This window comes from Xiphophorus maculatus, chromosome 15 (assembly GCF_002775205.1).
Source record: "Xiphophorus maculatus strain JP 163 A chromosome 15, X_maculatus-5.0-male, whole genome shotgun sequence".
NCBI lineage: Eukaryota > Metazoa > Chordata > Actinopteri > Cyprinodontiformes > Poeciliidae > Xiphophorus > Xiphophorus maculatus.
Window position 1 is genome coordinate 7,305,010 of NC_036457.1, and position 25,712 is coordinate 7,330,721.

At 38.5% G+C, this 25,712-nt stretch overlaps 1 protein-coding gene across 1 annotated transcript in view; it reads left to right on the forward strand.

Moving 5' to 3' along the window:
- The first annotated feature begins 23,552 nt into the window (after positions 1 to 23,552).
- fut8 (fucosyltransferase 8) overlaps positions 23,553 to 25,712 on the forward strand; it is a 110,431-nt gene continuing 108,271 nt past the window's right edge. Inside the window, exon 1 of the mRNA XM_005803108.3 lies at positions 23,553 to 23,742. The gene's annotated coding sequence lies outside the window, so the exon portion shown is untranslated. The remainder of the gene's footprint in view (positions 23,743 to 25,712) is intronic.

The window sequence follows — 25,712 nt, forward strand, 5'->3', positions numbered from 1 at the left end:
AGTGTCTTTGCATCCGTCATGACAAACAAAAACGAAAACGTCCACCAAAAGCCTTCTGGGGGAAAAGATCATAATAAAACTGCCTCCACTCCAAGCTTCATATTTTCTGACCTGATCTGGGTGTCATCAGGAATCATTTATCAGCTTTTGATTCACCAGCTAATCGAATGGGTCAAATGAAGGTGTGGGAATTTTCTCAAAATATCACCTCCAGCTAGTTCATAGCAGCAGTGGTTTCTGCTGCTGGCTCTTGTCTCCGTTATTTGTCATTTAAAAAAAAAAGAACAATTATTGTTCATTTGTGTGTTTAATTCACAGGATGTAATCTAAGCGTAAGCAGAGATTTGCTTAGAACTTGCTTGAGCTGTGGAGTCTCTTCAACCAAAGCTTTACACATAATTATTTCCAAAGATTATAAATTGCTCTACTTTGCTGAGCTGAATTACCAAATTCATCACGACCATTTTTATCACAAATACTTGGTGATAATAAGTGAATATTTGATGATGGGGTAATAACACCGAAGTTACAGCAGGAGCAATAGCATTATTATGATGATGATGATGATAATGATGACGGTTATCGTTGTGGCTCTGATGAAGTTGATGATATGCTGTGTGACTGTAATAATAATGACAAAGGGGCTGCAGATGAAGAAGGTAATAAGGTTTTTAATAATAGCATCCAGATAGGAGTTATTTTCAGGAGTCAGATATGAGTCTGGCTCATGGAGATTCATTTCACACCTTCGTATTTCCAGGATTTGACTCATGCATGGCTGTGCTGGTTTTTATGTTCCTTTGGGATATTTTTAGGGCTTTTAGTCAAAGTGGAATTATCAGATTGTCAGATGTGACAAGTTGAGGATGCTGGGGCACGCAAGACTTTGCTGAAATGCATAGGTGTTACTTAAATCGCTTGACATAATATGCAACATATATTTAGGTGCACTGCAGGACAAAAAAAATAGATTTGTCTGTCTGGGACCATTGTGTCCATGTGCAGCCAACATTACAGAGCCTTTATCCATTTTGAATTAACTTGCAATCAAGAATTTCTTTCAGAGTAATGAAATGAAACCCATTTATGAAAATATAATTTAAATAGATAATCTAAAACGGTGATGTAATTATGTTCCTTGCATCAAGAAGATTAGATCCATTTTTTTCCTGCTATAATTAAGCCGATGTCATTTTTGGCTTCAGTTGGTAATTCTTTTCTGAAAAATTCAGATTGATGACTTTTTTGTTTTTTTGTTTTTTTTTCCAATGTGCTTCTGCCGCTATTTTGGAGTTATAAAGTCTGTCCCATTTAAGCACATAGATAGAGGGGAAAGGAAAGGGCAATAGAATCAAAGCAACGCTTTTTGATGAGAGAATAACATTCCAACATGAAGTAAAGCTAAAAAAAAGGAATCTTACATAGTACCCCCTTTTAAAGAAGAATTGGTAAAAATGGGTCTCTCTGTAATTGCACTTTGAGTATTTTCTTAAAACGAAAAAATAAAATCCTATCATATGAGGATTTTAAAATATCCTCATATGATGCCACCATTGTGTGGTTAAACCTTGAATCATTGAGCATTCAACTTTATTAGAACCAAATAATTTTCGAATGCTTTAATTTAAACCTTTTCAGTATTTCTGAATGTTTTTTTCTTTTTTTTAAGGATTCTTCTTTTATTAGTTTTTTTCCTGATAATTTCCTGTCCACTTCCTGTCCATTTCAGATGAATGGTTCTTTCTCTGTTTTTGTTTTTGCTTCCTGGGCCACTTAGCTGTGATCTATGATTAGTGTAGACATTAAAATTGCTGCCAAGCTTCAGGGACACATTATGGTGTCGCAGCACATAACAGGCAACTCAGCAAGGAATCAGTTTTAAATTGAGTCTTTGTTACAAGACAATTGTCACAAAGTCACACTTTTATCCTATTTGTTATGTTCAATCCATAAATGAAAGCTAAAGATAGCATAAGGTCATAGACAAAATGAACTGATTCCTTAAATTTATTTAAGTAAAAAAATCAACCTAAGCCGGACTAACGAGCTAATTTCATGCAGAATGGTCATGACCATGACACAAGTCCAGTCCAGTACTTTCTGACTGCAAGGTAACCATGCCAACAACTCTGCCACCTTGCAGACCAAGACATTTGCACAACTTTGCAGTAGTAAATACTACATTTTTACATTTTGTCAAGTTAATGCCAAATACTGTAACGTTTTTGGTTGGATTTTCTTGTGATACACCAACAAAAAGCTGCACAAAATGTATTCAGACCCTGATGCAGTTAAATAAAATCTAGTCCAGCCATTTTTCTGCACAAGTTGCCTAACTAGTAAATAGAATCCATCTCTGTGTAATTCTGTTTACAATACTTTTGCAAGGCACTGTTGGCCAAAAGTAATAATTGTTTCTAGTATCATTACCCATCTTTACTTGCTCTATGATAATGACAAACTGGTTGTAGTTGATGAATAGGAGGATGCATGTGTGTACTTGTAAATGATGTAATAATAATGTGTTAATGAGCAAACTAATAACTACAATGGCATGAGAATGAAAAGGAGCTTGAGTGAAGATAGTGGCAGTAATCAAGCTAAACACTGAGGCAGTTTTATGCCTAATGGAGTGTATTTTGTGTCTATGTAATAGTGCAAGTGAGAAACAGCTTATTTCTCTGACAGGGAAGCATCATGACACAAACATTATGTATAGCAGGAAGGCAACCATGGCAACGATTTGTCTCAGCATAATATCCCATGCGCACAAGGGTCCAAATTAGTTACAAAGCTTCACTACGTGTTTGCGTTTAGCTAATTTCTACTAAACTATCTTGCCAATTTATCTTCCCAAACAGTCTCTCAATTTGTCTGTCGTTTTCTAAGGATTCATTGGGGTTTTTGAAGCAGGCCCCATAACCAGCGGATATGTATCTCAGAGAACACAGATGCTGCATAGCCGGCTTCACAGAGAGCCGCAAGATCCCTCCGCAGATGTGCTCATTTCTGGGAGCAAAGACGAAACGCCACGCCTGTGTGCAGGATTTGGACACATCATCTGGAAATTATGCAGAAATAAACTGCTAAATAATTCATCTGGGGACAGATTCTGCCTCATGGTAAATAATGGGTTTACTTTATGTCAAGCAGTGTGCCCTTATGACACGTTCAAGCAAAAAGCGCTAATTAAGCTGTAATCAAAGAAACCTCGCCTTTGTTATATGATCCATAAGATCCATATGATCCTCAAGGGTGTTTAAAAAAATGCAACAAAACAAAAGAGAAGAGATTCATTCAAATTAAAAGATTTTTTTTATTAATTCATCACACCGCTGATCGAAGACTCTCAGCTCGTTTTTTTGTTGTTGTAATTATTTTAGAGCTGCTGACCACGACCTCCCCCCTGGGAAGTTCAACCAGCAGAATATCAATAAAGTAAAAAAAAATAATAATACTGAGGTCCATCTCTTCAGTTTTAGGTCGACAGCAGAATGTGTTTGTGTCAGTCTGTCTGTGGGAGTTCAATTAAAGCAAAGTAGATGAGAGCCACCCGCGTTCTCTGAAGACTGTGTGGTAAGAGGAAAAAAAGAGGAAATTTTTAATATAACTTCAACTAGTGTTGGTGTTTGCTGTGTTGATTTTCTGTGGAAGAGGGGTTTAAAAGAAGCCAGGCCAAACTGATCCACTGGAATGAGCTCTGGGGGATAAGTCGGAGGATTAAGTGAAAATGTGAGAAAGTTTTTTTAAAAAAAGGAAAAAAGTCAAAAAAGAGGGAAAATGTCTACAGCACAGAGAGAGGGAGATGAGTGAGAAATGAAGATGAAGTGAGGCAGGGAGAACAGACAGAAAACTGTCTAGGATGTGTTAGGACAGAGGATGAATATTTGAGGCTATAGTTAAAAAAAAAACTTCTAATAAAACCAACTGGCTTCTGGCTGCCTTGGAAAATGGAAAAAGGAGGTGCTGCGTGTTGAATCCAGGGGCCAGTGGAGCAAGACAAGGCCTGGTGAGCATGAACAACTTGGCCAGGCCTTTCTTTAGGGGCGAGACATCATTTACAATCGGTGGTTCTTTAGCTTAGCCAGAAAAAATTAAACTCCTCTATATCTTAAAATCTGTCACTTGCTATAATGCACCACAATAAAACACATCTCATTCTGATGACATGATGAATGGCGCTCTTTGTGTCGTGACTCCTGCTTCGGTTGCGTGACTAATGCAAACAGCACAAAACTTTGCCTGAAAACAAACGCCATGGAATGAAATCGTGGAGAAAATGAGCCTGCTTTGGCCGACAAAAAGAACCGGGAAGCTGCTTTGCTCACAGTAAACACAAATCCTTTCTGCTGGGGTTCCAGTAATGACTAAAGATACCTGCTGTGCTCTCCCCGCTTGTTCCTTTTACACCTCTAGGTTTAGCCACTGCTTCGCAAGCCTGGCAAACACACAAAATGTATTTTGGTGTGCAAAGTGAAAGTATAACTTTCAAATAGTACAAAACTGGCCAACTTTTATGCAAGATTAAAATTCAAAACCAAAAATACTTGTCTAGCAACTGAACTTAGACATAGGATTCATTTGTTAGTAGGTTTTGAAAAGCTTTTAAATTCCCTGTTATTATACAGTAACCCAAATAGAATAAAATTAGGTTTCCTTGCTAAATAGTTGGGTTATCTAACTGTTACGGTCTGACCAGTAAGGCACAAGGACAAAGGCATATGTAAAAAAATATTTTCTATTTATTTTTCCAAAAATTCTTCACAAAAAGACTTCCAACATCAAATCTCAAAACTAGAGCAAAATGGGCCCAAAAGAAATCAACTAAGGCATACCTAACTCAGGATAACAAACCAAAAACTGACCTCACACAATGAACACACAGGGGAATTTATACACAAAGGCTAGCCTACACAAATGAGGAGGGGGATGGGAAATGAGACAAAGACAAACAATGCATAAACATAAATAACTAATTCAAACCAACACATTCTGACTACAACACAGCTGTAAAAACAAAACAACCTAACACCAAAATATTTGAGCAGTTATGCTATTAGTAGAGAGAGGCAGATTCTTTAACATCAAGTCCCCTGCTTCCAGCAGCCTGATGGTTTATTCCACTTCCTCAGTATGTTGTTTTGAAACTGTGTTTATGCTTTCATTATTATTATTATTGTTATTATTATTATTATTATTATTGTGGCTGCAAATTTGTCCTTGTTCAAAGATGCATGTTGTCTAATGTGACCAAACTGCTACTTGTCAATTAAAAATTTTTTGCAACCTTGTATCCTTTAGAAATTCAGAAACTGTGCTTTGTGCCACAACTGTCTTTGAATCTGCTCCTGAAAAGCTTTCCAAAAATGTGAAAGAACTCTCGCAGGATGCAAAGCTGTTTATTTTAAAGGCATAAAAACACGCTTCAGGCAAAAGGCATTTCCGTAGAGCATAAACAAACTCTGAATATATTTAGCAACTTGGTGCATCGGTTTAGCTTAGCCTTACTGCACTTCTCTGTGACTTGTTATTAAGTACAGGATGGAAGTTTCTCCTCCTTGGCTGTCCAAATATTTCTTCCACGGTCTTGTCTTCTTGGCAACAGCAGCAGTTCACCGTGATCTGAAAATATCGAGCAGAACAGAGCTCATCAGGGAAACTGTCACCTCTGTCGGTGCAGAGCAGACAAGAGTGAAAAGGTGCAACGTTCACAGAGAGCGGTGACATGAGTGAGTGGATTTGCCTGAAATTAAGAACTGGTGCCCGCTGAGATATTGGACTCACCTCCCCATTACACATAAATCCCCGCTGCCCTCATTATGAAGTAAATTAATCTTGTCAGATGCCCAGACATGGCTGGATTTAGGCTCACACTTCCCATCTATCTTGACAGTGCGGCCTTTGTCCTCATCAGAGAGAAGAGATGCCCTTGTCAAATGTAAGAGACTCTTCGTTGACGACTTGACAACGTGGTGACTCAACGTCTTCTCATAGTACGTTGAGTCACCATGTTTTCTTCACCAGGACTTTGTTTGGATAGTTCATTTGGTCTGGACCAATGACAACCAAGAATTAAGTCCTGTAGTGAAAACCCACACCAAGTGTCTTTCTAGAGTAACCTTCTAAAAGCTTTATAAGCTATTTATAACCAGCACATGTTAATGTACTTTATATTTTTATTTCACTCAAAAGTTTTATTGTTTCCCCTGAGTCCAGGGATCTACAACTTTCACAAAGGCTCGTAATAACTTTGGACAAAAATAATAATTTTTACAAATGCTATATTTTTATAATTAAGATGTTTTCAATTCAGTTTATTTATGTAGCACCAATTCACAACAATATGAATTGGTGCATGTTTTATATGTTTAATGTAGTTTTTGTTTTGAATTTTCATACCAGAATGAAACCTGAAAAAAAGATTTTTGTAAAAACATTTAGCTATACACTGAAAGATGAAAACAGAAAAAAATGCTACTTTCTAGGAAAAAATGTCCTAATTTAGACATTTATTTAAAATTACAGAGCTGCCGTCCAAGGAAAAATGAAGAAAGTAAAACCATATTATATCATAAAAACTTTATCGTTCTAAAAATCTTTCTTGTGTTTGCATAGTATATTATCATGTTATTACAAAAATAATTAAAATTTTTATAATATAACATTAATAATACACATTGTATGGGTGCATCTTCATTAACAACACACATCTTTCCAAGCATTTTATTGAAGTGTGAGTGTGTATTGTGTGTCTTCTCTGAATCTCATGAGGATAATTACATTTTTGTCATTTGCAACTTTGTGTTGGACTATCACATAAAATGTCAATAAAGTACTTGGAAGGATTTGCTGTGGTGGCGCAGCGGGTTAGCACGCCCCACGTTTGTAGGCCTTAGACCCGCGGACGTCGCGGGTTAGACTCCCGGTCCCGACGACCTCTGCCGCATGTCCTCCTCCAAAAAAATGGCGCCGGCTCAGCTGGCTGCCTGCAGACACAGCTCCTGTCGTGTGCTGTAACTGCGAAATAATTTCCCTGCTGGGATGAATAAAGTAAATATTATTATTATTATTTGGCTTTAACTTGACAAACTATTGAAAAATTCAGTGAGTATGGATACTTCTGCGAGGAGCTGTATCGGTCTTTGTAAAGGTGCACTGCCGTGATTTGCCTGTCATTATTCTGTTCTTGCATCGTCTTTAGTGTAGCTATCAGCAGGAAGAGGAGCCCTTTGTCCCATCCTGCTGGTTAGCAGACTGAAGCCTGCGCGGCCATCACTGCATCCGCGCTTGTCACTGTCGGTTTCTTATCATTAAAAGAAGCCCGATAGCAGGGAGAAATGAAACACGTGGTTACTCCTTCTTCCTGTCTGAAACTGATAGGTTTGTTTTTTCCTCGGCGTCGTTAAGTTTGGTGCGTTCAGTGATGCCTGAATGGACTGTGTGATAAGCCATTGGGAGGATTTTTTGGAGAGTGGGTTAATCTTTGTTCTTTGCATGGTCTACAAGAGAAAAATCAGTTTTTTCCCTAAAGTTTATGGGAGGGGTTGCAGCACTGCTGGATTCTTGTTTAAACGTGTGAGGGGGAGAATATGGTAATCGCAGGTTTAAAATAATTTTTTTCTGATTTTCAATTCTACAGCACCGAAGGATGTAAAAACATGTAATAGTAATTAGGTTTTTCACATTGTGGGAGCAGATTGGTGACTTTAAATGTATCCTGAGGTCAGCTTTCTTAATAGAAAACATTTCTAAACATACTGTGCAGTCTGTGCTTTTTCAGTTTGTAATTAAATGCTCTGTTCCCTGGTAAACACCTACCAGCAGCTGCTGGAAGAGTGGACCAACAGGAAACAAAGATTATTATAAAATGTTTTACCCTTTTTTAATATTAAAATTTAAACATTTTAATTGTGAGTCTTTAAGACATTAGTATGCACATTCTATTACAAAGTTTCATTCAAAGGTTTTCAGTTTAAGTGATGCAACCCCAAATGTTTTGGTGCAGCGATTGAAATGTTAGAATTGAAATATCCTTCGAACATGTTCCTTTTCACAAAGGATTCCTTCCAAGTTCAGGTAAATTAAAAAAGGCCAATAATTACCGTGCAGAAATCAGTTTCATTTTCTTTTCGGATTAGACTGTAGATTTCTTTAAAAGATGTGTAGGTTTCTAGTATTTCTTCAGGTTTATAAATACTCTTTCAAGCCATCTCTTATTTTCTCCACTTGTAGCATAAAGAAATCTCTAATGCACAATATGGATCTTGTGTTTTTAAATACAACCTGAAAGATATGCTTTTTTCAAGCTTGAAAAGAAACACGACTGCACAAAGCTTTCAAACGATACACATTTGAATAGCTGCCATTGTTAACATTGTTAAGAAGCAGTATTGTCTGACCAAGGAGTCTGGATAGATTCTGTTCTCCTATTGAACATCTTTCACAACCATCATGGTTCCTGTGAAGTATGGAAAAGAATGGGACTTGATTTAAATATATTTCTATTATAAAAAGGATAATGGATATGGAAAAATCTTTGAACTGTCCTTGTTGTAATTGGGTATCCATCCACCCACTTCCTCAGTCTGTGGTTTTAGAAGGTCCCAAAATTAAAGCCTGACCACTGTTGAAATGTCTTCCTTGAATTCCTGGTGAACTTTATTCATACTTCAAAAATGAGCCAGACAAATAAAATGTGAGTTTGTAAATGTGTGAAAATTGTATTTGAACAAAGAGAATAAATCATGGGCTGATGACATCTTATTGATACATCAGCTCCATTCTTTTCTAAGGACATAATCTTCAAATTTAACATCAAACTGTATTGAAAACAGTTTGAAACTAGTCAATGAGTTAATTAAATCATGATAAAATTAAAACCTTGGGTTGATAACTTGGCACATTGTTGTCAAAAGTGTTGTGATTTGAAAGACACCTGAGTTTTTCTTTAAAATCTATATGATGATCTGAGATCTAAAGTTTTACTTGATTTTTTTGTGTTAATTTAAACAGCAGGGCTGTGAGCAATGCGCAAAGTAATGAACAGCACTCCCAACTTGACCCCAAAATCTACTGGTGTTACTATTGTCTGTGAAAGAGTGTGTGTTTTCAATTGTGCCTTTAGGTACAGTGAATTACTTTTTTATTTGCTTGATTCTTTTTTTGCCACAGTTTAGTTTTCATTTCTCAATCATTGTCAATTTTGGGAAGATATGGCTCAGAAAAAGCAGTTCTGAAACAGGAAAATAGTGAAACAGCCTCCAAAGGACCATTGTTGCAGGAAAAGGTTACTCCAGTCAAAAACTGACATTTTGAAACCCGTTTCTGACCGAATATTTTTCCTTTTTTGTTTTTTTAATAAATTTCCTTTTTTATAAGAGCATAAAAAGAAGTACCTATCAACCCCTCTTTGTGTGATTTTGAATATATTCACACAGTCCAAGCAGAAGTAGGGAGTACTGACAAAGCTGCCCACATGCAGTGCAAGCAACATCAAAAAATACCTACCATTTACTATCCATGTATCACCACTGGATCTGCCAGATGCAGCAAGAGATTTCATTGAAAACCAACAATCTCACAAATTAGAACAGTGACTTAGCCAGGCCCCTAACTGCAGCAGATCTACAACCATCTCAACTACCACAATCGAATTTAAATTCCTTCTTGACTTGCTGTGTACAAGACTGGGCTTTAGAGCGGTCATGTTGTAAAGATGACAAGGATTTTATTTTTTTTCTGCAGAGGCAAGCACGGCTGCTGAGTGCAGTGTCTGAATTGAAAAGAAATCCCCCTCTTACCAGTAGATCTTGACCTTGAGTCTTTGTTTTACTTTCTATTCAAATGACTGGCCTTTTCAAGCTGAGTGTAACTACTGATGAGTTTCATGGTTGCACCGATTATGCCCTTCATTATCTGTAAATGCCAGGCACTGCTACAAATGGAAGACTTGGAGCCATTTAAACCTGCTTCTGACAGTAAACACAGGTGCCTCCATCAATCATGAGATGACACGAGTACAACAATATGGAAGTAGATGTCAGCTTCACAGTACAGGGTTCATAAAATATCCTGTCATAAACACTAGAAGCCCTCATCGCTTTCTAGAATGCCGGTGCAGGCTCCTTGCTCTGCAACCCATAAACTTGTTTATGTGTTGAGAAGTAAAAGTACGAAAAACACAAAAGAAATAGAAATGCGTTGGAAAACATCTCAAAATGTACACCCTACACCAGTAGACCCCAACCCAAACCCTAGAGTGCAGTTGTACTACATATTTTTGATGTTTTCTCCCTCCAACACAGCTGATTCTAATGATTATGATCCCATTACCTCCTTTGCATGCCTGTAATTGCTGCAGAAGCCTATTAATCACCTACTCATGTAACCCAGGTGTGCAGCAACAGGGAAACACCTCAAACATGCAGGACAGTGGACAATGAGGACCAGGATTGAGGACCTATGCACCAGATGCTGGGTCCAAGATGTTAGTTTTTAAGTGTTTTTATTTACACTTTCAGTCCTGGCTGGATGCAATAGAAACATCCCTGAAATGTGTGTGCTTGAACGTTCAGTAGCTTTTATATTTAGCCTTCTTGAAGACACCTAAATGTTTTCACCTAACCCAACTTTTTGAAATCATGTCTGATTTCAACAATCTTAGTTTAATCTGAAGAAAGGCATCTCCAGTTCCAGATGTCAATGGTGGCTATGGACTGTTGACAATGTGCTGTGTTGTTTTTGTGCCTAACATACGTTTTGGAATTGGGGCCCAAAAATTTAGGTTTGCTTCATCAGATCACAACTCTTTCACCCACATGGTTTTAGAAAATATTACACATCTCTGGATATTTTCTTGGGAACAAAGCATTCAGTCTTGCAATTCTACTCATCAGTACAGAAATAGAGAACACAGTATATAGTTGTCACATGTAGAAGACAGTCAGTCCTTGTTAGAAAACCCCTGCAGTGCCCCCAGTATTGCTGAAAACTATGGCTTCAGGTAAAGGATGCATGTTATATTTCTTCCTCTAGTATTTTTTGTCAACTGTACAGGATATATGCCATATCTGGAAAAGGTTTTGAGATGATTTATCAAAGTCTCATTGTTTTCTCAGGGCTGTGTACTTTTGAGAGACACTGTATGTATTGACGTATTGCTAGCATGTTAGCAATTGCTGCTTCATCTCCAGACATAATACATTGTTTATATCTAGTCGCCCCTCAGGAGTCACTCTGTCCTCAAAGCATGTTTCTTTTCTGTACAACATCTATATTTTTATTTCTCTTGTCAGTCATTATAAAAGAAGTGTCTGAAGGAAAAAGTAAACACTGCAATTGCTCAAGCTCTTGGCAAGTGACCCCTGGTGAGCAGCGTGGTTGGGAAAAAGGGATTTGTTTACAGCCTGAGTGCAGATCGCTGCTCTCTTCTTCCATTCTCGATGACATTTAGCAGCCAACGGCATCAGGCGACACCGAGGACTGGAGACCTGGTCATAACAGCAAGTCAAAATCCTGCTGCTAATCCAGCACACACCATGGGCTGGCTGTTGAAAAAGGTCAATACTGTTGATCCCGATGAGTCATTAAGTGTGTAAGTGTAAGTAGGTAGACGAGATGCGAGATGACTGTCTTTTATCTGAGGTTTTAGTTTTGTTTTTCCATGTTGAGTACCCTTGTTACCTCTGTACCCCAGAAATCCTTTCATCTTTGTTTTAGATGCAGCTGATGCCATCGTGAAATTTCTAGCTGATTTGGAAAAGGATGAAAGGAGGATGAAAATGATGGCGATGATGCAGGGAAAGCTGTTGTGTCAGGACTGAGCTCCCTTTGCTGCAAGGTACCATCACACCTGTTTTTGCATCGACAGCCTTGACGGGACCTCCTGTAATCACAATTTTTATCCAAATTTAACCAATGGGAGACTGTCACATTTGTTTCTCGTTGAGTTCAATCATTTGGCGGATTTACATATCCCAGCAGTTAGCCTGGTGGCACAAAGATGTGGGTGGCATTAAACAGAAATATCAACGAGGGAATGCAGAGTGCACATCATACTGATTTCATATCGACTAACGCACAAGCAGAGTTTCACACAAATCCTTAACAAAAACCATCATTAGTGGATTCTGCTGTGGATTATGTTTGCCAAGCTGCACAGAGTCATGAGGATAGTAATGCTACTGTGATATTACACTGCCATCTAGTGTTTGAGATAAAGAAAACCATCTCAGAATTTTCTACACAACCAATTTAATTTCTGCATTGTGCCTGCATTTGGCAGGTACACCATGACAACCACTTTGTTCAAGAATTTATATTAGAAAGGTGAAAAAGTTCAAGGGATAGAGAGAGGTATAAATAGCAACAGCCCCATACTAATCCATCTGACTACATCAATATGAGACAATTTTAGATTCGTCCTACACCTTTTAAGACAGTATAAGTATTACTATAGGTTAATATGGCCTTTAATGTACTGGAAGCACGTTTTTAAATAAAACGTGCTTCCAGTACGTTTTATGAAGGTCATATGATTATGACCTTCAAGGAAAAAATCTTTAGGATACATGTTTTATTTTAAAAAAAATTTAAATCTTTTAAGGTCATTACTCATTTTAAATGTTTCAAATATGCTGGTCGGCAATGTGATATTTGAGGACTTTTGCAGTGATGTTCTGTTAAAAGGTTTTAAGTGAGTTATTATTTTACCCACAAAACAAAAGTGTCTTGCTTTTCTCATTTAGTATAGTTTTATGAATGTGTGAAACAGCTCTAGATCTGCATCAGTAACGTGTCATTTGGTGAATGAGTCAGCCCTGCAAACACACTCTCCATATGTGGAGGGCTGAACTCCATATATGGCTGATACTCCTAATTAGCTATGAATCAAGTCATACAGCTTGAATTCAATAGGAGCATAAGGCAGCCAATCACATGCAAAAACTGATGTGAAAAAAGGAAGAGAGGGGCAGACACTCAAAGGCTAGAATAGTGATATAGGTGAGATACACAGAGAGGACAAAAAAAATGGTCAATTGGATTTAAATTCAAGTAGGTTTTAAATATTTTACTAAAATGTTAAACTGGACTTATTGTGTTTCCCTTTAGACAACCTATAGGTCTACATGTTATGCAAAACTTGTTTATTGCATTTTTGTTTTTCATGACGTCATTCTCTGGTTAGATTTTTTTTTGCTCAGTTCTGCCTATTTTGATCTTATTTCAGAATGAGCTGTTTTAAGACTCAGTTTATTTCATGCAAATAAGCTGTTGCCCCCCAACTCAGTGTTTGCACTAGCACTTTATATGAAAATGGCTGCAAACAGAACGCAGTTGTACAACCATATATGTGACCTTGAGTCAGACCTTGAAGAGGAAGAAGTGTAGCCTCCTACACAACTATCAAAATGCACCAAGTAGTTTCTGGATGGTATAGTCAACAACACTTGTCTTTTCCAGCAGCCATTATATAAATTGATACAGTCAGGTGACCAAACATGCTCATCTTCTAACAATAAAGTGGACGGCACTGTGCTAGATGAGGGGCTGGGGTCATCTGGGGTTGATAGGTGAGAGACAGTGTTCGCTGATTGCGATGTCAATATCGGGGGGGTTGAAACTGTTCTTTTTCCAGAACCTAAAAGCATTAAGTTATTGCAAGAAAATTTCTGGCTGGTTTTGTTTAGTGCTTGGACTATTTCTAGAATCGGTACAGGCCCAAATAGATGTACAAAAACTTGCAAAAAGGGAATCTTTCATAATAGAATCTTTGAACAATAGCAAACTGTATTTTTTTGTCATGGAAAAAAGCATAGAAATAAGACTTATATGAGAACAACAAATAAAAATCGATTACCACTTTCTTCTTTTCCTTTCGGCTTTTTCCCTTAAGGAGTCCTCACAGCGAGTCATCTGTCTCCATGTAAAACTTGATTACCAGCTAATAAACTGTAATTGATTGACAATTTGGGTAAAAAGAAGGTAACGAGCAACACTAAAAGAAAAGCCATGTGGGAGCTGAGCAAAAAAAGAAACATTTTCATCACTAGTTTGCAGCGGATGGTTGAAATAAGTTGTTGATTATTTGTACCGGGGACAGAGTTGGAATGCAGTGCGCCACTAATTATCTTCTTGTGAGAAGCATACACAGAACATGAAACAGAAAATATTCCCTGTCAGAGTACCTAGCTAACATAAAAGTGTGGCAGTGTAAAAAATCTATAAAATGATGATGATTTAAATTGCTACAGCTTTTTGAATTGCTTTAGTTTTATGATTACTCGGATCGGAAATGCTATTCATGTTCAGTTGTGTTTCACTCAGGAAGATCTGGCAGTGAACCACATCCTGCATTTCCTATGATGATAACCAACCATTCTAAGCAAAATAACGGTTTAAAAACTACAAAAAATTTAACTCAAAAACAAATTATATTCTTTTTGAGATTATTTTAAAACGGCAAAAAACCTGGTCTCAGACTCCAAGACCAACTAATCTGAATTTGCAATAAATGAAAAGGTCAAACTTGTCTTTTACTGCAATTTAATTTCATTACAGTTTGAATTTAGCTCATCTATGAAAGTCTCAGAGATTTGTGAGAGAACGTTAGTGAACAAACAGCAACATGAAGATAAATAAACCAGAACGGTGAGGGTTAAAGTTGTGGTGAGATGAAAACAGAATTGGAAAAAAAACCCAGTAAAGTCCACTGACCACAACATCCCCTCTGTGAAACATGATGATTGGGATGCTGTTCTCCAAAAGCCAGGAGGAACCTGGTTAATGGAAAATGGACAGGGCTAAATGCAGGGCAATCTTGGAAGAAAACCTGTTAGGGACAAAAGAATCAACACTGGGGGAGATGCCAAAAAAACCCCACCTCAGAATAAAGCCAGAGCTTTAGTGGAATGGTTTAGATTAAAGCCTGTTCAACTTTTTCAGTTTCTCAGTCAAAGTCCACACCTAAATTCAATTAAGAATATATGGCTAACTTGATAGCCAATGCTCACACACCACATTATGTTTAATCAATCATGAGTTTGTTTTTTTAAAGGTCTAGCTACTAAAAACTCCCAAAAGACTTGCAGCTGTGATTGTAACCTCTAATTGTTGCTTTTGTTTGGCAAATAATGTGGATGAATGGTTCACCGTTCTGTCAAGATCTTCCATGCATGTAGAAATGCATACATTTCTATTTTACACAAGTTTTTTCTTTAAACTAGGACCTCAACTGGGCTGCACTGCAAGGCAACAGTGCTACTCTGTTGTCTTGCAGCACTCTAGCCTATAGTTAGTAGCATATTACCTCAGCTAATGCACAGTTCCAGCAGGTGTTTGCTAATTGCTTCTGGCTAGTCTGAAGGAGCTGAGTGAGGGAGTAGCAGGTATTTGAGGCAGAACCCCAGAAGCTTGAAAATTGCAGCACCAAGGAGGAGCTGCCGCTCAAAGGCAGTGCTGGGTCCCACCAATCGTTTTGCGCCGCTGAACGGTTGCCATTGGAGATTAAAGGATTTCTCAAACATACATGAAAGATTCAAGGCAACACTCCAAATGATGTTGATGAGTGTGAGGGATTTACCCCCCCTCAACAGGTGTTGTTGTTTTTTTGTGCTTCCTGTATTGTTGCTTTATTTAATATTTTGTTTTGATCATCCTCTCTTTCCTTTGAGGTCATGTGCTGCCATGGAGGCGCGCCCATGAGCAGTGATGCCTAGGACCTGGTGTTTCCAATTTACCTTACTGGGAAGGTCCATTGTTTGAGAAGGAGAGATGTTTGTTTTATTTTTTGTTTGGTACCAGCTTATTTTTGTTCGTGTTAAATTGTTAGTTGTAATTCTGTGAATATTTGTTTAGGAATATTGTTTAGCACAAATGTTTGTTCTTTTGTTTACCTGGAAATGTAATTGTTGTCTCTGCCCTTAATTAGTCCTGGCCATGCTTTAAAAGCCAGGTGGTTTGAATCAGAGGGATGGCTCCCTCTTGTTTGGGAATGTTTGTCAGTTTGAAAATGGTCATGTAATGTGCAAAGAACGGATATAAAGAAAAGTTTAGAGCTCTATAATGGCTGGACTTGTCTGATTTGGGATCGCAAACCAACATTGTGGTGTCAGAAGTGGGATGCGACGCTGATGTCCGGATAAGAGCTAATTATGGGTCCAAAACAGCAGACAAAAGGCCTCAAAGTGGCAGAAGCAGCTCCAGTGGAGGATGCAGAGCAGGATGGAGCTACAGGCCAGCCGACTTTGCAGTGCAGTGTTGAAACTGCGTCTGTGGACATGAACAGTATTTCTGCCATGTTGGAAAGTTCCAGAGTGATTTTGTTGACAGATGGGACAAAGAAGAGTGTAAGCAAGAAAGGAGATGGCACCAGATGCAGGTTGAAATTAACAATCTAAGAGATGATCTGGAGAAGCAGCAGAAAGCTGAAGCTCAATCAGGCCCCTCTTCAGAAGCAGATGGCGAGCCAGCCACTGGGACATCAAAAGTAAAAATTGTGTGGGGAGAAGAACAGGAGAGGGCCTTCCAGGATTTGAAGCAGGCACTGTGTCAAGAACCTGTACTACAGAGCCCAAACTTCACTTTACCCTTCACAGTTCAGACCGATGCACCTGCCAGGGGAACTGGTGGGGTTCTTTTGCAGGGAGAAGCAGAGAAGAAACCAGTTGCCTACATTAGTAGGAAGTTGTTTCCGCGAGAGACCAGATATTCGGCAGTGGAACTAGAGTGTCTGGCTATCAAATGGACAATTGACTCTCTCAGATATTATCTTTTGGGGCGAGAGTTCACTCTTGAGACTGACCATCGGGCACTGAAATGGTTGGAAGCCATGAAAGACACAAACAGTCACATAACACGATGGTTCCTGTCTCTTCAACCTTATCAATTTAAGATGGGGTACATTCCAGGAAAAGAGAACACAGTTGCAGACTTTTTGTCTCGCTGTGAACCACAGCGAGTCTCCTGAAGGGAGAGAAGTGTGAGGGATTTACCCCCCCTCAACAGGTGTTGTTGTTTTTTTGTGCTTCCTGTATTGTTGCTTTATTTAATATTTTGTTTTGATCATCCTCTCTTTCCTTTGAGGTCATGTGCTGCCATGGAGGCGCGCCCATGAGCAGTGATGCCTAGGACCTGGTGTTTCCAATTTACCTTACTGGGAAGGTCCATTGTTTGAGAAGGAGAGATGTTTGTTTTATTTTTTGTTTGGTACCAGCTTATTTTTGTTTGTGTTAAATTGTTAGTTGTAATTCTGTGAATATTTGTTTAGGAATATTGTTTAGCACAAATGTTTGTTCTTTTGTTTACCTGGAAATGTAATTGTTGTCTCTGCCCTTAATTAGTCCTGGCCATGCTTTAAAAGCCAGGTGGTTTGAATCAGAGGGATGGCTCCCTCTTGTTTGGGAATGTTTGTCAGTTTGAAAATGGTCATGTAATGTGCAAAGAACGGATATAAAGAAATGTTTAGAGCTCTATAATGGCTGGACTTGTCTGATTTTGGATTGCAAACCAACAATGAGGGAAAAACATTAAACACAATGTAAAGCTAAAATAAGTCGACTTAACGTAATATTGCCCCTTTAAGTTAATTGATGTCTCTAAATTGTCCTTAGAGGTGAGGATGTGGTTGTTTATCCTGTGTTGCTCTATGACGAACTGGAGACTAGTCCTGGGTGTACCTTGCCTCTCACCCAATGATCACTGATGACAGTCAGAAGCCCCTTGTCTCCTCTCCTCACCACCTTGCAAAGATAAGCTGCTTTCGAGAATGAATGAATGTTTGAACCTGTCATTTTGCAGCACATAACTCTGGGTTCTTATGTTTGTTTTTCTTTTTCTTTTTTCAATTCTGCATCTTGTTCTGAAAAGCTGGGCGGAAAAATCTAAATGAAAAGGTCAAGAGGTTCGACCTGCCTCTCCCTTCAGTGTAATCGACATTGAGGGTTATGTCAACTGGCTTCACCTGCAGGTGGTTTGGATGGTGTGTTTGAGTTTTTTATTATTTCATTTTTTATGTTTCGAACTGCTAGGTTTGTTTACATAACCAGTTTGTGGGATGTTCTCTTTTGAACACAAAAAGCAGGTGAATGTAATAGCAATTCAGTTGGAACAAGTCATGTGAGATTTAGGCAATTTTCCTACCTGAGGTGTTTAGACCACTTAAAACAACCTCTGGTTCACTCCCCTATCCTGCCCCACCATTGCTGTGTGTCATTTGTGTTTATGTGAATTCAGCGGTTGCACTAAGGTGCAGATAAAAATACTTGGTACAATTCAATTATAACCCAAATGGCTTAATACTGTCTTGTTAACAAAGAGCGCTCCAGCTTGGCTCAGTGCGGTTAGGTATGCTATTTTATGGTCCAACGTATTCAGGAGAGTATTTCCAACACTAGTTGAACTCTCACTGGAGGGTCAGGTGGGTGTTAAACGCAAACACTTAGCATGGCATCATACTAGGGCAATTACACTAGTTTGTCTTATACTTGTCGCAAGCAGTGACACTTTTCTTTCCCCCAATCAAACACTCTGTCATCTGAGCAGCTCCACCCTTACCATATAGTACCTCTGGACTTACAACTGAAGAGGGCCCAGGAATGGTGCAGTAAAAGTCAGTTGAATGTCTTCATTTGCAATGGAAACAAATAAAAGAGCTTACTGAAATGCTCTGACCTGAACGGTTCCCCTCAGTGGAAACAAGGCATTCATTTTCCATGTTTTCTACTAACTCGGAGCAAAGCATCTGCTTCCTGTATTTACATTTATTTTTGGTACTCCTGCCCCAGACACATCTGACCAATAAACAGACTGAATGTTGTATTTGTAGCAACAGTTTTTGGCTTGTGTGTGTGTTTTGTATAAAAAACACAAACCATTCAAAAAAGTTACAAGTTAACAAACTCAGCAGCTGCATGCTAGGTGCACAAAGGAGCGTAATCGCAGATCCTCCCTTCTAGAAGACTTCGTAACCATCACTGCTCTTGACAAACAAAATAAATGTGTACATCTCTGCTGTTAACACATTTTTCTCATTTCTTTTAGATAATCTGTTGTTTCTTTTTATCCACAAATATACATGCACACTAAATTTTTTGTACTTATCCAACCTATTCTATTCTATTCTATTCTTATTTGGACCAAAGCAGGCTTGATTCACAGGCCTAGACGTTTGTGTAGAAATGTGCAGTTCCTCTTATACCACATGATGGCGGTGTTTTGCCAGCATTAGTCATTGAAACAGCTAAGTAAGACGGAAAATATGTGTGTAACAAATGTAGGCGAGGGTTGTTATTGTGATTCAGCTCCTTGCCACAGGAGAGAGAGACCTCTCAGAGGCGCACTGCATATTTTTCAAAAATTCATGAAATAGAGGCAACAAATAAAAAAGCCTGTGGGTATTATGAATTTGATTTAGTGGCTTAATTCTCACGGGAGACAGAAAATGGGGGTAGGAAAACAGCATGCAGTGGTTCATGGAGTGTTGTGGTAAATTATACATTTAGAGGCAACAAATTGCAACCTGAAAGCTTGTTTACTGTTTCACAGCATCCAGTACTAAAAGAAGATGTATGCATGTGGTTTGTCTTTCCTTTGCAAACCAACTTGACCCCAACTGGGGTAAATTCATGAGTTTAAAAAGGAATGGTTATGTCTACAAAACATTAGCAACTGTGCTCACATTCCTCTGTGCTTCAGGAAGGCATCATTTAGCAACATGAAAGGTGTGTGTGAGGGAGAATGTCTCTATTGAGTATGTTTCAAGTTAATAAACTTCTGCTGTACAAAGCTGACCCACCGCAATAAAAAATGAATGCCATTTAATTTGAATGATTAGACCAAATCACTGAATAAGCAGGTCTTTGCATAGAGCAGAATTTGATGAAGTGTAACCTTTACGGCACCAGCCGTGTAACTGATGACTGATCCAGAACCTGTCCGCCCAGGTTTGCTTTTAATAAATGTAAATGGGTAGATTTTGCATCAGCATCAAGTAGAAAAAGACTAAACTTTTTCCCAAAAGCTGAGAGTGCAGAGGTGGAAACTGAATCAAGGAAAAATACAGATAAGCAGATTTCCAGCAGGCAAGCTCATCCTTCAAGTTTGACTTTAAACATGGACCTTGTCCAAAAAAAGAATCTGTATTCTTCATTTTCTTACACTTGGTCCTTGAATCTTTCCTTCAGGAGATTTATCAACTTGTTAGCTATACAAGTTTCTGATTTACTGTCTTTTAACTGAAATTATACTTATTTTAGCATTTGCATATGTTACTACTCCATTTTAATTGTTCTATGAAGTGTTTGCTTCATCCCTTGTTAACCAGCTCAATATTTTTTTTTAAAAGATTTTCATCTCTTCTTGATTCATTTACCTTTGAGCTGTCATTTTTGCATGTTCACTTGATCATTTTGTCAACATTTCAGTTCCTTTTCTGAGTGTCTGTTTCAGTTTTTCATTTGTTTTGATGTTTGCAGCCGTTTTGCATGTATTTGCTGCAGTTTTGCATCATGCGCCATCTCCCTGCTGTCCTTTTGTGTTTAAGAGTACTTCCCTCCGCAATTGCACTGGGGTTTGTATCTATTTGTATTCATTTAGCATATCCCTTTAGTCAGTTCTGTCTTGATTTGCATATTTATTTTGTGTGTAAGAGTTTGCAGTCCATTTGAGTTTGTTCAGTATCTCATTTTAATTGCTTTGCACATTTTCTGCTATTTAAATTTTTCTTGTGGTTGTGTGCTTCACTTTGTGCCATTTTGTAGCTCTGTGTAATTGTTTTGCATCTCTTTAGAGTTGCTCCATGAAGCTATGTGAAAATTTAATAGAGTTGCCAACAAGGAATACCAATCATTTTTTAAACAGTGTCTAAACCAGAGCTCAGGAGTCAGGAGATGAACTCAATCTAACAGGTTGTTCCTCAGAATTGTGAAGTAAACGTTTGTGTATTAGTTTATTCAACGCAGTTTAAAATTGTTTATTTCATTTTAGGAAAATTCAGTATTTTTAAACTTTAAATTAAATCAAGTGAATAGTTCAGTTTGGAAAAAAATTGTAAACTCACCAACAATCCTCAAATTAGCCATTTAAAACATATATATTTATATGTAAATAAATTTGAATGTATTCACCAGTGTTTCAAATATGCTTCATTTTATTTTTATTACATTTAGTCATACTATTCAATTCTCTGTATAATATAAAATTTCTTTGTTTAGTGTAAATTCTTCTCATATTCCAAACTTGGATTTTCCATGCATGATATAAAAGTGGATTTCAAGTTTGTCTTAGATTCCTAATCTGCAAACTGTAATCTAAAAAGATGAGGCTGAGACCGAGCACACCTCTTGGGAAGTAATAGGCAATATCGATATAAATGAGGAATGATCACTTTGCATTACACTGCATGGCTCCAGAGGAGAAGGGAGTGACTCCAGCTGGCATCATCTCCTTCTCTATGTGAGCCCGAGTGAATGCAGTACAACAACCTGACACTGGTGTGCGCACTGCAGCTTCCATTCCAACCCACTCACACCAGAATCCGCAGCAGCCAAAATCAAGCCAACCTGCATCAGCCACACGCATGCAGGAAATTAATTTGCTACGCCTTCAAAATAAATCACCTATTCTATTCCCAAGCCTCTGGTGGGAGGTGGAGGCACTTTGAAAACAAGGATAAAGATGAGTTCTGCATATGGAGACTGAGGAACTGATGGGAGAAATTTGTGCTTCATTTTTATTTATGTTTGCGGGTTTCCTTGCAAATCTGCAAACGGCAGATTTTAACTCACAGTCAAAACAATTAGTAAAATCAGAGAGGGCAGAGCCAGAAATTAGCAGAGATTATTGGGGCAGAAACCAGAGCAACTGAGTTTTTTGGGGTCAAAAAAAGAGAATTGCTCTTTTTATTAAATATATGTTTTTCTAAACACCACATTTTCTAAGTTTTCAAAGTACAAACCCATCAATCATTTTGAAAAATAAAGGCCAGAAATCCTTTAAGATGTGAACTAAAACCCATTATGAAATGACTAAATAGCATCAACTAAATATGACTATTAAGTCTAATAGTAATTAAGGGTAGAATATTTTAGCAACAATGTTTGATATTTCTGTTTTAAATGATTGTGTAAACATTGTAAAATAGTGAGGGAAACATTGCCCTCTTTCTCTCTCCCTGGTACTTTCACCTTTTACTGCATTTATGCATTATTTATAGTTATTGTTGTCATTAACATTTTGTTCTCTTAATTTACTCTTGGCACATGCTTAGCCTTGTCTCCTTCCTGTAAAAAGCCATTTACTATAACTTCTGTCTTTTGTATTCTATAGATGAATCTACTGGATTAGCATTAGTCTCTTTAACCATGTTTCTCAAAACATTGTCCACTAACCACTAACAGCTGTATCTGCTACTAATTACGTGTATCGTATTTTTCTTTAACAAAGAAAAGTGACTGCTGTATCCTTTTAACAGTTGGTCATGGTGCATGCCGACTCTCTATTCATTTACTGTGGAAAGCCTAATCCATTTAAAAAGTAGAGGTTTAGGTTTATGTAAAACTGACTTTTTTGAGCTTTATATCATGTCATCATGAAATTACACTATGTGCTTGGAAAGTATGACACCATCCCTTTAACAAAACTATGAAAGTCTGAAGATTCTCTATTGTATGAGCATAACTACTGTGTTTGTTGGTTACTTTCTATGCAACCTCTGTTACACTATATGGTTGTGAATTTGCCTCAAGCTATTTCTGGATTTATTAATGCAGCCGAGGTGCCTGTGTGTGCATCTTCTACCAACATTAAGCATCACATTGCAGGCCCTTTGTTCCCATTTAGTGGTAAGAGTTTGAATGACATCCAGTTGTGATTTTGCATTATTCATCTGTATTTGAAATACTGTGGTGATTAACCATTCAGAAACTTAGTCAATTTCAAACTCCTGGTCTGCCGCAGAAACAATAAAATTCATGAATCAGGGAAATTTATTTAATTGCTTTTCTTTTCTGCACTCTGCATTTATTGCAGTAAATTAGACCTACCCCTAGGCTATACTTCCTTAATTTAAAAGTTGCTATGTGTACATGATTAAGCATGTGGTTCACCTCAAAAAGTCATCTGATTACAAATGTGAAGTTTGAGATTTAGATCTTGTGTTAGTGTGGGAAGTTCGCTCACTTCTGCTGGCTTGTTTCTTTGCCTCAGGCTGGGTCTAATTCTAATGGTCCTGTAGTGTAATTTGGATTGAACCGCACTTTATCTTACTGGATCTGAATTTCATAATATGATATTATGAATTTCAAAATATGATTTTATGAAATGATCTTGAATTTGGACAGAATTGTGTTCCATATTTCTGGAGATAAATCGACGCTTTTTGTAAAGATTATATGTCTTTAAGTTGGCGCGATGTAAATAAACTGACTTGATAACTTCACAAGTAAAGCCCCGGCAAAAATGCCACTCAAAGATGAAATTACAAAGACTTTTATTTTTGAAATTCTTCACCGGATGTTGTGTTTTCCCTCCTCCCCGCTCTGTGTTGACACCGGCCATTCAGTAGATCCCCACCGAGCAGACTGGACTGCCGTATTCAGAGACCCAAGCTCCTCCAGTTCCTGTTTCCGCTGCAGCCTTTCTGCTCAGTTTTCTGGAGCAACAAGACTCGCAGCAGACCCAGCCTCCAGCAGCCTCGCCGCCGTCCCTCCGGTCGGATGCCTCTGGAAGCTGGCGCGTCAGATAAAGGTAGGAAGCGAACTATCGCTTTCATTTTGAACGCAAACGCTGTAAAAGGAGGCAGCGCTTCGGCTTACATTTCCCGGCCTGTTGACTGCGTCGCGGCTGATGAGATCAGGGTAGCCAAATAGCGGTCACGGCAGAGAGCAATCCCTGTTACCGTTATCTGAGCGCCGCTGCTCGGATGTGTTTGTGCGTCTTCTGTTGGGGATGTGAGGATGCTAGCCGGTGCTCCGTGCCATGCTTTGTTTATTAGTGAGCAAAGCAAGTAGGACCGGTGTTGTTACCTTGGTTTCAGTTGTGAGACCGTACATTCAGTGTGGTGGATGAATTAATCATTTATTTGACAGCTTTTCTTTCAGGTACAGTTAGAGCTAGAAGGCACTTAGCTTAAGTATAAGTATTGTTTGTGATGGTGTGGCGTCTGCATGAGATAATGCCGTAAAAGAAAGAAAGAAGAGTGAAACACATGTGACCCACAACCTGGAAAGAAACCCGCATGACACAATTAGTTGTGCATCCTCTTGTGTCGTCTTGTTTTGCTGCGAGTGCAGCTGCCAGTTTGGTCAGCATCATCGCTGCGGCCAGGATGAGAAATGTGCAGGGTGATAATCACCACAGCCAGCCAGGCAGGAGTTTGCTTTCAGTGTCTTGAGGTGTGGTTTAATAAGGCCTCTGATACGGTGATTAAACGAAACGGTCTGGCATTACACCAGGATAGTGACAGGGTGACTTCTGTTTCACACAACTTTACAAAGCTGTTATGATTACAGAGGCCGGAAGACGTCATGCAGAAGCAATGATGTGCTAAACGTGGATGGTGTGAAATGACTTGGTGTAAATGTGCAGCTCTTTGGAAACTGCACGCATCCAATACATTGCATGTAAATATTTGTGACCCGTTCACTTTTCCATGATTTATTGTTACCACCACAAACTGCACTGCGTTTTATTGGATTTTTATGTGATAGATCAAGCAAGTTATAGGGTCTTCTCCAGCCTTGCAGCTCCAGAGGAATATTTCTTTTGTTGCTGTTTCAGTCATATTGGATGTAGAGAATCTGTGAACTAATTGTCAAGTCTTGCCGCAGATTCTCAATTAGATCAAAATCTGGACTTTGACTATGCCATTTTAACACATTATATAATCTAAACCTATTTTGACTTCAGTTTTCTGGTTTTTGTCCTGTTGGACGGTTTCACTCTGCCCCATTCACAAGCTTCTTTACAGCCTCTGACGTAAGTTATTAATGAACTGTCGTGTGTTTAGTTGCATCCATCGTGTCATCAACTCTGACCATATTCCCTGCTCACATTGTGGGGCGGGGGGAGGAATCCACCACATGACACTGCCACTACCAAGTTTCACCACAGACATGCCGTTTTTAGAGTTGACAGCACATATTTGCTGTCATTTCTGGCTTGTGACTTCATTTTGACAGCCCGTATTTGTGGAGTGCACCACTAATAGTTGTCCTGCCAACAAGATGTAGAAAAAGTCCAGTATTATTTGTTTGTCTGCTGTTTATTTTATAAGACTCTTTTCATCTTCCTCACATGACAGCAAACTGTTTTGACAGTAAGTGCCGTAATAATTCCAGACTCCCAATCCATTTGCACAAACATTCCTACTAGAATTGCAGCTGCTGATAAGGCGGAAGGAAACTCAACTCCTATGGACAACTAATTCATCATTAATGTTATCTTATAAAGCCTGCCTTGGTTACTGGCAGAGCAGATTGATTGAGTTAGTTGCCCTAATTCATTCATGAATAAGTAAACAGCCGTATATGTTGCGGCAACAGCACTTTGTGCCACAGTTGGAAGCGGTGATGGCGGGGGGGACGCGAGTCTTGTACTTCGGCAGCAGCGACCAGGCCTTACTCAGATAGATGTCTGCCTAAATTTAAACTGCTTTCAACTGTCAGAGGCCAATTATTTTACGTAAAGCAAAAGTGACTCACTGTTCGGCTGCAATT